We start from the raw sequence: 12,027 nt of genomic DNA on the forward strand, positions 1-12,027 counted from the left end.
TCCATCCATGTCATTTCGCATGGCAGTATTTCATTCTTTTTTATAGTAGAGTAGTATTCCATTGTGTAGATATACCACATTTTCCATATCAAGTCATCTAATAATAGACATTTGGGCTGGTTCCAATTCTTAGCTATTGTGAAGAGTGCTGCAATGAACATTGGGGAACAGGTATACCTTCGACTTGATGATTTCCATTCCTCTGGGTATATTCCCAGCAGTGGGATAGCTGGGTCATATGGTAGATCTATCTGCAACTGTTTGAGGAACCTCCATACCATTTTCCCTAGAGGCTGCACCATTTTGCAGTCCCACCAACAATGTATGAGAGTTCCTTTTTCTCTGCAACCTCGCCAGCATTTATCATTCACAGTCTTTTGGATATTAACCATCCTAACTGGGGTGAGACAAAAAAACAAGTAACCGAATTAAAAAATGGGCAAAAGAGCTAAATAGGCATTTCTCAAAGGAAGATATACGAATGGCCAATAGAGACATTAAAAAATGCTCAACACCACTCAGCATTCAGGAAATGCAAATCTTTATTATTTTTAAACAAACACCTGTTGTTTCACCTTTCCAGCTAGTGTCATAGGGTGTACTGTGTTTTTTTTTTCATTAAAGTAAATTAAAATTCATTTCTGAGAATTTACTAACACTCCAAGGTGTCAAAACTAAGGCTCACTGTTCTCACAATACACACAGTTCTATGTTTATAAATAATAAGTTTAAAAAACATTTCGGTAAGGAGAGTCTTTAAAACTTCACCAAGTTTTTGAACTGTTAACTGAGAAGGGTATTTTTCTGGTGGAAATGCAGCAGAATCTGTGCTTCTTAACAGAAGCTCTAACAAAAGGTGTAGGATATTTGCTCACTGTCCCCCAGCTTAACCAACTGTGATTAAGCCTAATCTTTGGACTCCTGAGCCTGTCTTCTGTACTGGGAGACCACATTCCAGAGCCTACAGAGGAGGCCACCACTGCAAAACAAACAAAAGAGTCATCTTTAGAGTCATAAGAAGAGAGAACTTCAACAACAAAATACTTTAGAAGTCTTTATGGAAAAAGTTGTAGCATAAAATTCTAGATTTTAGACTTACCATGTAGTCTTAAAAATACAGTCCTGAATTTAAAAACCTAACAAAAATAAAAATATGTTCTCTTCACAGATGAAGTGACACTTGTGTCCAGCAGTAGTAGGACATGGCCTTAGAAGGTTGTAGAGGAATACTGACTGCTCTGTGTAGACCTGGCTATCTAAAATGACATGGGAATGAGGACACAGGTTGCAGTTTGAAGAAAAGGTTGAGCCTAGCAGGCTGGCACCTCGTGCCTTGCCGTACCACTCCGAGCCTGGCACGGATGGCAGGAGATTGAACTGGGGCCAGCTCTTCAGTGTCACCTTTCTTCATTTCTACCACACCTTGGCTTTTTCCCAACTCGAACCTAGCAAAACTACAGAGTTTGGAGAGAAATTAGGTAGTTTGTTTTCTGACTAAGCCACAGGAAAGGGAATTCATTTCAGTGAAAGGGGGAAAGTTATCAGCACTTTGTTTTCTACAACTGTATTTTAAGGCATATTCACACACAAAAAGTAATGTTCTATTATACAAACTGTCTTGAGGCTGTTCTTACCTGAAGGTATCTTAGATCTTCCTTAGTGGTATCATTAAGAATATGAGAAAGTGTGTAACCCTCTCTGACAATCTGAAACAGATCAAATATGTAAGAGCTGAGCAGCTTTTTATCAATAGTACAGGAATCGTTTTTTGCTTATAAAGTTACCTCTGTGATTGTGTTTGCATCTGATCCTTGCAGTTGGCACTAATCCACAAGCTCTTGATCTGCCCTCTGCCCATGAGGGTGTGCTGGGTTCTCTGTGATATCTGTGATGATTACAAATTTGTTTTGTTGTATATTAATGTCTAACCGTAAAATTCTCCAACAGTAACAAGTTGGATGTAATAAACTCTTCCACAATGTAAGTGTGATGTGAAAAGGAAATGAATTAAAACTGTATCCCTCAACTGCTCTAATAAAAAAATAAATAAATAAAATATACAATCGCAAATTTGCCAACTTTGGTAGCTGGCTTTAAAAAGCTGGCTTAAACATGCACTCTTACTCCCATGTTCATAGAAGCACTGTTCACAATAGCCAAAGGTAGAAGCAACCCAAGTACCCATCAACGGATGAGTGGATAAACAACCGTGGTATATACTTACAATGAAATATTATTTCCTTTTAAAAAGGCACTTTGGTAGCTGGCTTTAAAAAGCTGGCTTAAACATGCACTCTTACTCCCATGTTCATAGAAGCACTGTTCACAATAGCCAAGGGTAGAAGCAACCCAAGTACCCATCAACAGATGAGTGGATAAACAACCGTGGTATATACTTACAATGAAATATTATTTCCTTTTAAAAAGGAAATTTTGACACATGCTACAATATGGATGAACCTTGAAGACATTATGCTAAGTGAAATAAGCCAGTCGCAAAAGTACAAATATATATGATTCCACTTATGTGAGGCTCCCAGAGTAGTCAAATTCATAGAGACCAAGTAGAATTGTGATTGCCGGGGACTAGGAGGAAGGAAAAATGGGGAGTTACTATTTAATAAGTAGAGAATTTCAGTTTAGAAAAAGGAAAAATTCTGGGGGTGGATGGCGGTGATGGTTTCATGACAATGTAAATTTACTTAATGCCACCAAACTGTCAAACTTGCTAAAAATGGCCAAAATGATAAATTTTATGTTATACTGTGTATATCACAATAAAAAAGTGCACTTGTTATTGGCAGCCTTTCCTTCCTGTATCACTTTCCCGACTTCCCTATTGGTATCAAATTCACCTTGTTAATGGAACTGTTAGAAGTCCAATTTTTGTCTCAATGTCTGCTTCTGGGGTAGCCCAAACTAAGACAGCTGGTACCAAAAGTAGTCCTAAGAAGCAGATCCTAAGGACGGGATTCTGGAAGTGGATCACTTGCCAGCAAGATGGCAAAAGAAAACCATTGTGAGTTGTGGTAACATGGACCCTGTCAGGCTAGGACTCAGACCCTTCAAACCCATTATACAGACTGGGTCACCAGGCCCCTCGCATACATGTTGCAAGCTAGGTAATTGGAAAAAGATCCTGGGAGCCATTGGCAGAGTTGACATTCTTCATACCAATGCGAGCTCAGTCCCCAGCCTCCTCAGCAAGCAACAGCAGCTTATGGCAGCCTTTGGCAGACGCAGTGATGGCTTCCCAGGGCATTCCCAGGGGTCCTGGCAGCAACAGCTTGCAGCAACAGCCTCCAGCAGCAGAGTAGTGGCCCTCTCATGGCCCCCCCCCAAGGATGTCTCAGGGGGCAGGGAGCACTGTGAATCAGAGCCATTCGTTCTTTACACTTAAGTCCAATAACCCAAGAACACCTGGGTACAAGTCAGACAACCCAAGAACACCTGGGTGCCCACATGTATCCACATCTGACAATAGCCAAGGAACACCTGGGCTCACGTTATCATATTTACGTAAGATGCTCAGCAAGATTCCAAACAGCCAAGGGAACCTGACCATTTACTTTCATTTTCCCTATAAACCCCAATGTTCCTCACTTTCTGGTATTCATGCCCTTTGTAATCCGCTCTCCCTAACTGTGGACTGGACTTATTGACTTGATTTTCACAGCAGAAATGATAGGCTATCACTTCTAAGACTAGAATTCTTTTTATATAAAAGACTATGGCTTCCATTTTGGAAGCCTCTCTCTTGCATCACTCTTCTGGGAGAAGCCACAGCTGCCACATTGTGAAACAACGGTGTGGAGAGGGCTGAGCAAGCCTGGCAGTTGATCTGAGGCTAGTCAATGTCCTGCCAGTGAAACTGGAAATGGATTCTTCCTGAGTCAAGCCTTAAGAAGACGGCAGCTCTGGCCAACGCCTTGACTACAGCTTTGTGAGAAACCCTGAACCAAACCACCAGCTCAGCTGCTCCTGGTTTTCTGTCCAAAAGAAATGTTGAGAACACAGATGTTTCCATTTTAAACTGCTAAGCAATAGATATCTAATACACTGGTGGCAAATTGGGCAATAATCCTCCTCCACATGCTGTTTAACACTATTATTACGAGTCTCACCTGTGGTGAATTGGGATGGGCTATAGATTGCAGGGTGTGCACTGTCTTGTGCAGTATCATTAACACTTGAGAGATGAGATGGCAATGGTAATTATAAGGACTGTGAATTTATTTAGTAATCGTTAAGTGTCACCAACGACCAATGTGCTGAAAGAAACATAAATTGGCAAGCTTGAATCAGTCAATCACCAACTAAGGAGCATGATTAAAAACCACAAGGCATCTATGACAGCATTTAAATTTTCCCTTATTCTCTTACAGCCAGAGGGAAAATTAGGCTGAAAATCAGGCCTAAGATTTGAGCATGAGATTAGCCAAGTTGCAGAGAAGTTGTAATCTACAGTCCCCTATAAATCCACTAAAGTAAGGGCCCTGGTAGGGAAGGGGTGGGATCTTGAGACTGAAATGAGAATACATGGGAACCCCAGATTCTCTTGAGCCCTCTAGCCCTAAAGAAGTGGCCCATTCCCCCTTGCTACAGGATAGCAGCCTCTCCTTAAGGAGACCACAAGAAGCCTTACTAAGGTGAATGCCTTATAAGATCATGCTTACCCTCCTCAAGGTATGTCCTACATCCCCTCACAGCTTCTGGGCAATAAATAAGGTCAAAGGTCAATTCTCAGCTTGACTAGGGAAATAGTTCACCATAAAAAGCTATAGGACCTGGCTCACATGTATCTGCAGGAACTAGAAAAACTCACTAGAAATCAATTATGAGCTTACTAGACCACGGAAACAGAACATAGGTAGAGAGGTTGTTGAAATGGGGACAATCTCCCATAAGTGAGAATTTAATGCCCCCAAAAGGACATCTGGTGTCAGTTCTGTGCTACTGGGATAGGTCCTTAAAGATTGGGGGGAAAAAATAGTGCCCTACAACAAATGAGGTGGCGATGCCAGAACTGCTTTGGCAGAGCACCACAGAAGAAGTCACGAGGCTCGAGAGGTAGGCATGTTAGAATGGACCTATCATACAGGACCTGAAAACCCAGCAGATGACTACGTTCCTCCAAAAAATCCAAAGGGGATTCCTTTCACTAACGCAGTAAAAAAATGCACCAATGGTGCAGGAGCTGGGGGTAGAGGGCACTGGCCTCACTGAGAAGCTCAGCAGGGTCTGTGCCTTGCACACCAGGCATAACAGTAAGGAAGCTCCCTGGATTCTGGGATGATAGGGTTCTGGAAAAGCAGAGGCCAGGAGGCAGCACTTAACCATCAGAAGCAAGATGGATGTACAGTCATGTCATTAGATGAGGATACGTTCTGAGAAATGCTCTGTTAGGTGATTTCCTCGTTGTGCAAACATCACAAAGTGTACTTACACAAAACCTAGATGGGATAGCGTGTTGCACACCTAGGCTATATAGTGTAGCCTACCGTTCTAGCCACCATTTAAATGTGGCCCATTGTCGACCCAAATGTCATTATGTGGTATCTGACTGTATACAAATAAGGCAACAAAGACTGAATGAGGGCTATGACCTACAGGGATCTATGGCGATGGTTAATAGATCTGCCATCCAAATTACTAATTACGGTTTAACAATAATCTCAACATCAGCAACCACTGTGGTTGCTATTATCTAACTTGTTTGGGCATCTTCTAGTCTTATTTTCCTCATGGGTCAAAAACCCATCACGGGCATAGGAAAAGATCCAACTTTAATGAAGCAAAAATTAGACTGCACATGTCAACTTTAAAAAAATCACACACAGGACTACATTGAAGCAGCTATTCCAAATGCCTGTTTTAAATTAAAGCACTCATTTAAAAAATTAACATCCTGGCCCTTTAAATGAAATTCTGCTACTAACTTTATAAGTCTGAAATTTTTTTAACAACTACTTAGGAAACCTGGTTTACTTAACTCTACCTTTTGCAGAAGAGAAAAGCAGACTGACTATAGACTACGTCAACACTTAAGCAAACTGCACTATGCCCTTGTGGCCAGACAATTGCACTTTTTTCTAAAAGGAAGGCAGTCTTTTTCGGGGGGGATTTCTAAAACTTGATTTATAGTAACTACAAACATCACTATTTTAGGAAGATTATACAAAAAACTCTTAGAAAAAAATAATTTCAAACATTAGTCACACTGTTGAAATACTCATCCAATATTAATAATTTGTTCTTCAGTATGAAATAGAATTCTTCATAGCAAATACCCCAGAGTTGCCTTCTTCAATTACTACAGCTATTAAAAACCAAACTGTTAGCTAAATTGGCAGAATGTTTTTGTAGCCTTACCAAACACCTGTAAATCTTCTCTTGTTTCAATAGGCATCATGTTTTTCTGAATAAGTTTCAGCAGTTCGCATCTCACAAATACTAACAGTAAGCTTATATACTGCATGAAAAGACCTAGCACCGATACATGCACTTGCTATAGTTGTATTGTCTAATGCACATGAAAGCAGACCTAATTAATGCCCTTTGGGGGTAGGAGAGTTTACTTTGCCTTGACTGGTTCTTGGTCTAACCATTGAACTCTGACTTTTTTGTTTATAATGATACCCTTTTTTAAAATCCTGTAACATTGATGGTAAAGGGAGCCCATCAATTCCATCATACATAGTGCACCTGCAGATTACTCCATGACATGTATCTTGCAGGCTAAAAGGAAAAGTCCTGTTTAGTGATACAACAGGCAGTTCTTCAAAAAACATGCAAGAACTGGGATCGTTATAATGTTCTAAAAGTCCTGTTACAGTGAAAGAGTGAAATACACACATCAAAACTAAAGTTGTGATTCCACTGTTCAATTTAGGCATGTAGGCATTTGTTGTGACAGTGGAAACTCACAGAAATAAGGTAGTCTCTTGCACAGAGTCCCTGAGCAAAAATGTGCCTTCAGGTTTCCCGAGGAGAAGGGCTTCTGCTTCACAACTGTCCATCACTCTCCAGTAACAGCAATCCCCCGCAACCTGAAGCAAATCAGCAGGAGGCAGTGTGTGTAATCAATTTGCATATGGACTTTCCAAGCTCCCTGTCTGCTAATATGGCCATGGCTGTCTCCAGATACCTCCCCCTGCTTCTGCCTCCATGACTGCAAACATGAGTCACAATTAGCTTTTGGAATTGCAGAACTGCCCCCACTTATTTCAGTTATTCCAGGAGTTTACTTTGGTCCCAGTTTATGTAATGGATTAACCTGTGCAGTAACTTCAAAGTATGTATTTGTGTATTGGGAGGGGGATCCACCCCCTCTTCAATACTAAACCATCTTCTCTCTCTAAGCCTATCTTCTTCATCTTCTGTACAAACCAAATATGGGTCAAATGTATCAAAAAAAACATTGAACGTGAGCTCACAGGAGATGCATGCTGTTTAATCAAATGCCATTTAGAGGCTAAATCTGAGCCAGCAGGAAAAGGGCATTTCTCCAGCATTAATTCAGAAAGATGTATTTTTCTTTTCTTGGAAAAGAGGGCTTTGACTGCTTGTTATAAATTCTCATGGGAAAACATAAACCCACAGTATCCTGCAGTTTCTGTCTCAGACAGCAACCTCCTACAGTTAGGCTAGAAACACTGTCCATATGTGCACAGAACTTGTACCATAGTACCGCTCTCTCCTTTGAAATCCACTTCAAGATTTACCAAACTTTTTATCAGAATCCAACGAATTTGGGGTCTTTGTAGAACAGGAATGTTTTTTCTTCCCCCACTATGGAGCAAATTGAGAGCAGAAATCTCTTCTGCAAGTCTTGCTCCTGGGGTGACATAAGAGTCATTAGCCTTTTCAATATTTATTTCAACAGTCTGAGGTATTTGGGTGACAATTTTGATTTCTCCCTGAAAAAATCTTTGAAGGGCTTAATCCCCATTGCTAGGCAATATTCTCTCTTAAGGGATGCTTTGTTACTGAGGAGCTGAGTCTCCTATACTGCTGCTTTTCTCTTTGACAGACAAACGTCTGTTGGAGTTCATGACCACATTTTCACTACAGCTTCCTCCTCCATGACTGAAGAGATTCTGACACCTGTATTTGAAATTATTCCACACTTTTCCCATTTTGTCCAGCGATTATAAGATCAGTCAGGGTACACAGGGCAGCCTCTTCCAAGCCACCTGTGGCCAGGCAGGACGGGCCTGGACAGCCAAGTCACCTACAGGGTGACTATGCCAGCCCTCCAGGGTGTCCTGTCCCTCCAACTGCCCAGTAAGTGCAGCCTCGCTTCCTCCAGACAGAACCTGGGACCCCAGTTCCACCAGGTCCCTCCAGGTCCCGACCCCATCCCCTGCAACTCCACTTCTTCACCTTTTTTCCCTCACCCAGCCCGCACCAGAATGGAAAATTGCTTCCTCCAGACAGAACCTGGGACCCCAGTTCCACCAGGTCCCTCCAGGTCCCGACCCCTTCCCCTGCAACTCCACTTCTTCACCTTTTTTCCCTCACCCAGCCCGCACCAGAATGGAAAATTTGGAAGCTTTTTATTTGACTCCATGTATTTTTGGTTACTTTCCCAACATTGAAAAATAAAGAGAAATATAAATTCAGTAATTTAGCCCCCTGGTTAAGTTGTAAACTCAACTAGGAAAACTAAATTGGCCTTATTCGTAGACCTTCATACAAGAAAATATGCCTGGGGTGATGTCATCAAGATGGCAGAATATATGGCCCCCAGCATCACTCTCCCCATCAATTGACCAATTTACAACTATTAAAAAGCAAAGACCTAACCTGGGACTGCTGGAGCTCAGAGCAAGAGAAATAGAGACCTGAGTAGTTTTTGAAGGCAGGAGAAGCCACAGCAAGAGGAAAAAGAAACCGCCTAAACCATATCAGGCCCTGGCCGCATCAGGGCCAGCCCTGTGAGAGGCAGGAAGAAGCTGCAGCACATAGAGCAGGAGCCAGCAAAAGCCACAGCCGAGCCCTTTGCATGACATTGCCTGGAGTCTGCAGGTGAGAAGAGGGCCTCAGAGTGCACCATACCAGCCCCTAGACCAATGAAACCACTGACTGGGTTCCTGTGTACCCACATATGACTGACAGACCTCAGCCTACCAAAGAAAAAACCATCCAGAGGCCGCTGAGTCATTTTGAGGGACCCAGTCATGGCCCATCCCCTGGGAAGCATTTGGAGTGCTGGAGGGAGGCTGGTCTGCCAGGAGAACACTGGGGTGCAGAGTAGGAAGCTGATCTACCTTCTGATTAACACAGGCCCACTCAGTGGTAAGACTGGTCAGGGCAATAGAACTGCAGGGGGCTTCAGTTTGCTGGAAAGACTCAGTCGTGGGCCAGAATTTCCACACAGCCAAAGTGTATCTGACCTCACAAGACACAAAAGTGATTAAAAGCCCAACAAATAAAATCTGGTCCACACAAAAAGCCTTCCCCAGAGAATCAGCAGCAAAGCAGCAATTTAGCTCAACCACAGAACTCAAATGCTGGTCCCCACAGTTAGTTCTCCCAATTTTGGAATTAACCAAAACAACAAAGCTCTAAATACTAACTAGTAAAGATCTAACACCACCAAATAATATCAATAAGACTTAGAAGAAGTAGCCGTCTCCTTAAATGCCAAGGCCTCAACATAAAGACAAACATTGAGAAAGAACAGAGAAATATGATTCCAACAAAGGAAACAAATGAAGCACCAGCAATTGACCCACAGGAAAAGATGATTTATAAAATGTCTGACAGAGAATTCAGAATAACCCTCTTAAAGATGTTCAGGGAGTCACAAGAACATACAGATAGAAAATTAAATGATATCTGGAAAACAATTCAGGAGCAGAATGAGAAACTTGATAATGGAATTGAATCAATTAAAAACACAAATTGAAATTCTAGAAGTGAAGAATACATTATCTGAACTGAAAAACTCAATAGAAAGCTCCAATGGCAAACTCAATCAAACAGAGGAATTGGTGAGCTTGCAGATAGAACATATGAAATTATCAAATCAGAACAGCAAAAAGAAAAAAGAATACAAAAAAATGAAACAGAAATACAACAAATATGGGATTCCCTCAAGTGAAATAACCTCTGCATAATTGTCATACCCAAAGGAGAGGAAAAAGGAAGAGGTGTAGAAAGCACATTCAAGAAAATAATGGCTGAAAATTTCCCAAATATGGAGAAAGATCACAGCATCCAGGTACAGAGGTCACCAATCAAATTCAATCCAAGGAGGAACATCCCAAGGCACATCATAATCAAATTTTCAAAAACCAAAGATAAAGAAAGAATACCAAAGCAGCAAGAGAAAAGAAACACATAACATTCAATGGAGTTCCAATACATCTCTCAGTGGATTCCTCAGTAGAAACCCTACACGCCAGAAAAAAATGGGATGGTATACTCAGGGTGCTAAACTAAAAAGACTGTTAGCCAAAATTCTCTTTCCAGCAAAACTAACCTTCAAATGTGAAGGAGAAATAAAGTCCTTCCCAGACAAACAAAAGCTAAGGGAATTCACCAGCACTAGACCTGCCTTACAAGAAATGCTAGAGAGAGCTCTTCAATCTGAAAAAAGATGACTCTAAGGAACAGAAAGAAATCATTTAAAGGTACATAATTTATTACTAAAGTAAGTTCACAGACAACCTCAGAATACTTCAATGTTGTAACAGTGGTGAATAAACTGCTTACATCCTTAATATGAAGACTAAAGGACAAACCTAACAAAACACTAACATATACAACAACCATACAAAAAATAGGGAATATTAAAAGATGTAACTTGAAACAAAAAATTGTCAAAATGGTGGCGGGGGGGGTGGAAATGACACCAAAGTAGAGTTGGCTTTGGTTTTTTCTTTTTTCTTAGGTATCAAAGTTAAGTTGTTATTAGTCTAAACTAATCTCTATAACTATAACATGTTTTTGTAAGTCTCACAGTAACCATAACACAAAAATATGGAACAGACATAAAAATAAATAGTGAGAAATCAAAATGCACTGCTAGAAAAAAACAATCACAAAGGAAGACAGTAAGATTGGAAAAAAGGATCAACAAAACAAATCAGAAAAAAAGGAACAAAATGACAGTAACAAGTCCCTATATATCAATAATAACTCTAACTGTAAACAGATTAAATGCCCCACTTAAAAGACATGGAATGGTTCAATGGATTACAAAACTACCAACCATTTGCTGCCCACAAGAAACTCACTTCCACTAAGACACACACCAGCTGAAAGTGAAGGGCTGGAAAAAGACATTTCATGCAAATGAAAACCAAAGAAGAGTGGGAGTAGCTATAATATCAGATAAAATAGACTTCAAGCCAAGGAAAGTAAAAAAAGATAAGGAAGGTCATTATATAATGATAAAGGGATCAATTCAACAAGAGGATATAATAATTCTCAATATGTATGCACCCAACTCTGGAGCACCCAGTTTAATTAAGCAGTTACTATGGATCTAACAAGAGAGATTGACTCCAACACAATAATAGTTGAGGACTTTAATACCTCACTTTCAGCAGAGGACAGATCATCCAGACAGAAAATTAACCAGGAAGTATCAGAATTAATCTCTACTTTAGGCCGACTTGACCTAATGTACATTTACAGAACGTTACATCCAACAGCTACAGAATATACATTCTTCTCAGCAACACATGGAACATTCTCTAGAATAGACTATATATTAGGACACAAAACAAGTGTCAACAAATTTTTTTCAAACCAAAATCATATCAACTACCTTATCTGACCACAATGGAATAAAACTAGAAATCAACAACAAAAAGAATGCTAGGAAATGTATAAATACATGGAAATTAAACAATATGCTCCTAAACAACCAATGGGTCAAAGAAGAAATCAAGAAGGAAATTTAAAATTTTCTGGAGACAAATGAAAATGAAAATACAACATATCAGAACCTAAGGGCCGGCCCGGTGGTGCACTGCTACAGTGCGCCGCTTGGGAAGCGTGGCAGCGCTCCCG

General features: G+C 40.6%; 1 pseudogene; it reads right to left on the reverse strand.

Moving 5' to 3' along the window:
• Window positions 1–6,574: 6,574 nt before the first annotated feature.
• On the reverse strand, window positions 6,575–8,144 carry LOC103597174 (annotated as a pseudogene).
• Between the last annotated feature and the right edge of the window lie 3,883 nt (window positions 8,145–12,027).

Source organism: Galeopterus variegatus, unplaced genomic scaffold, assembly GCF_000696425.1.
Source record: "Galeopterus variegatus unplaced genomic scaffold, G_variegatus-3.0.2 Scaffold2228, whole genome shotgun sequence".
NCBI lineage: Eukaryota > Metazoa > Chordata > Mammalia > Dermoptera > Cynocephalidae > Galeopterus > Galeopterus variegatus.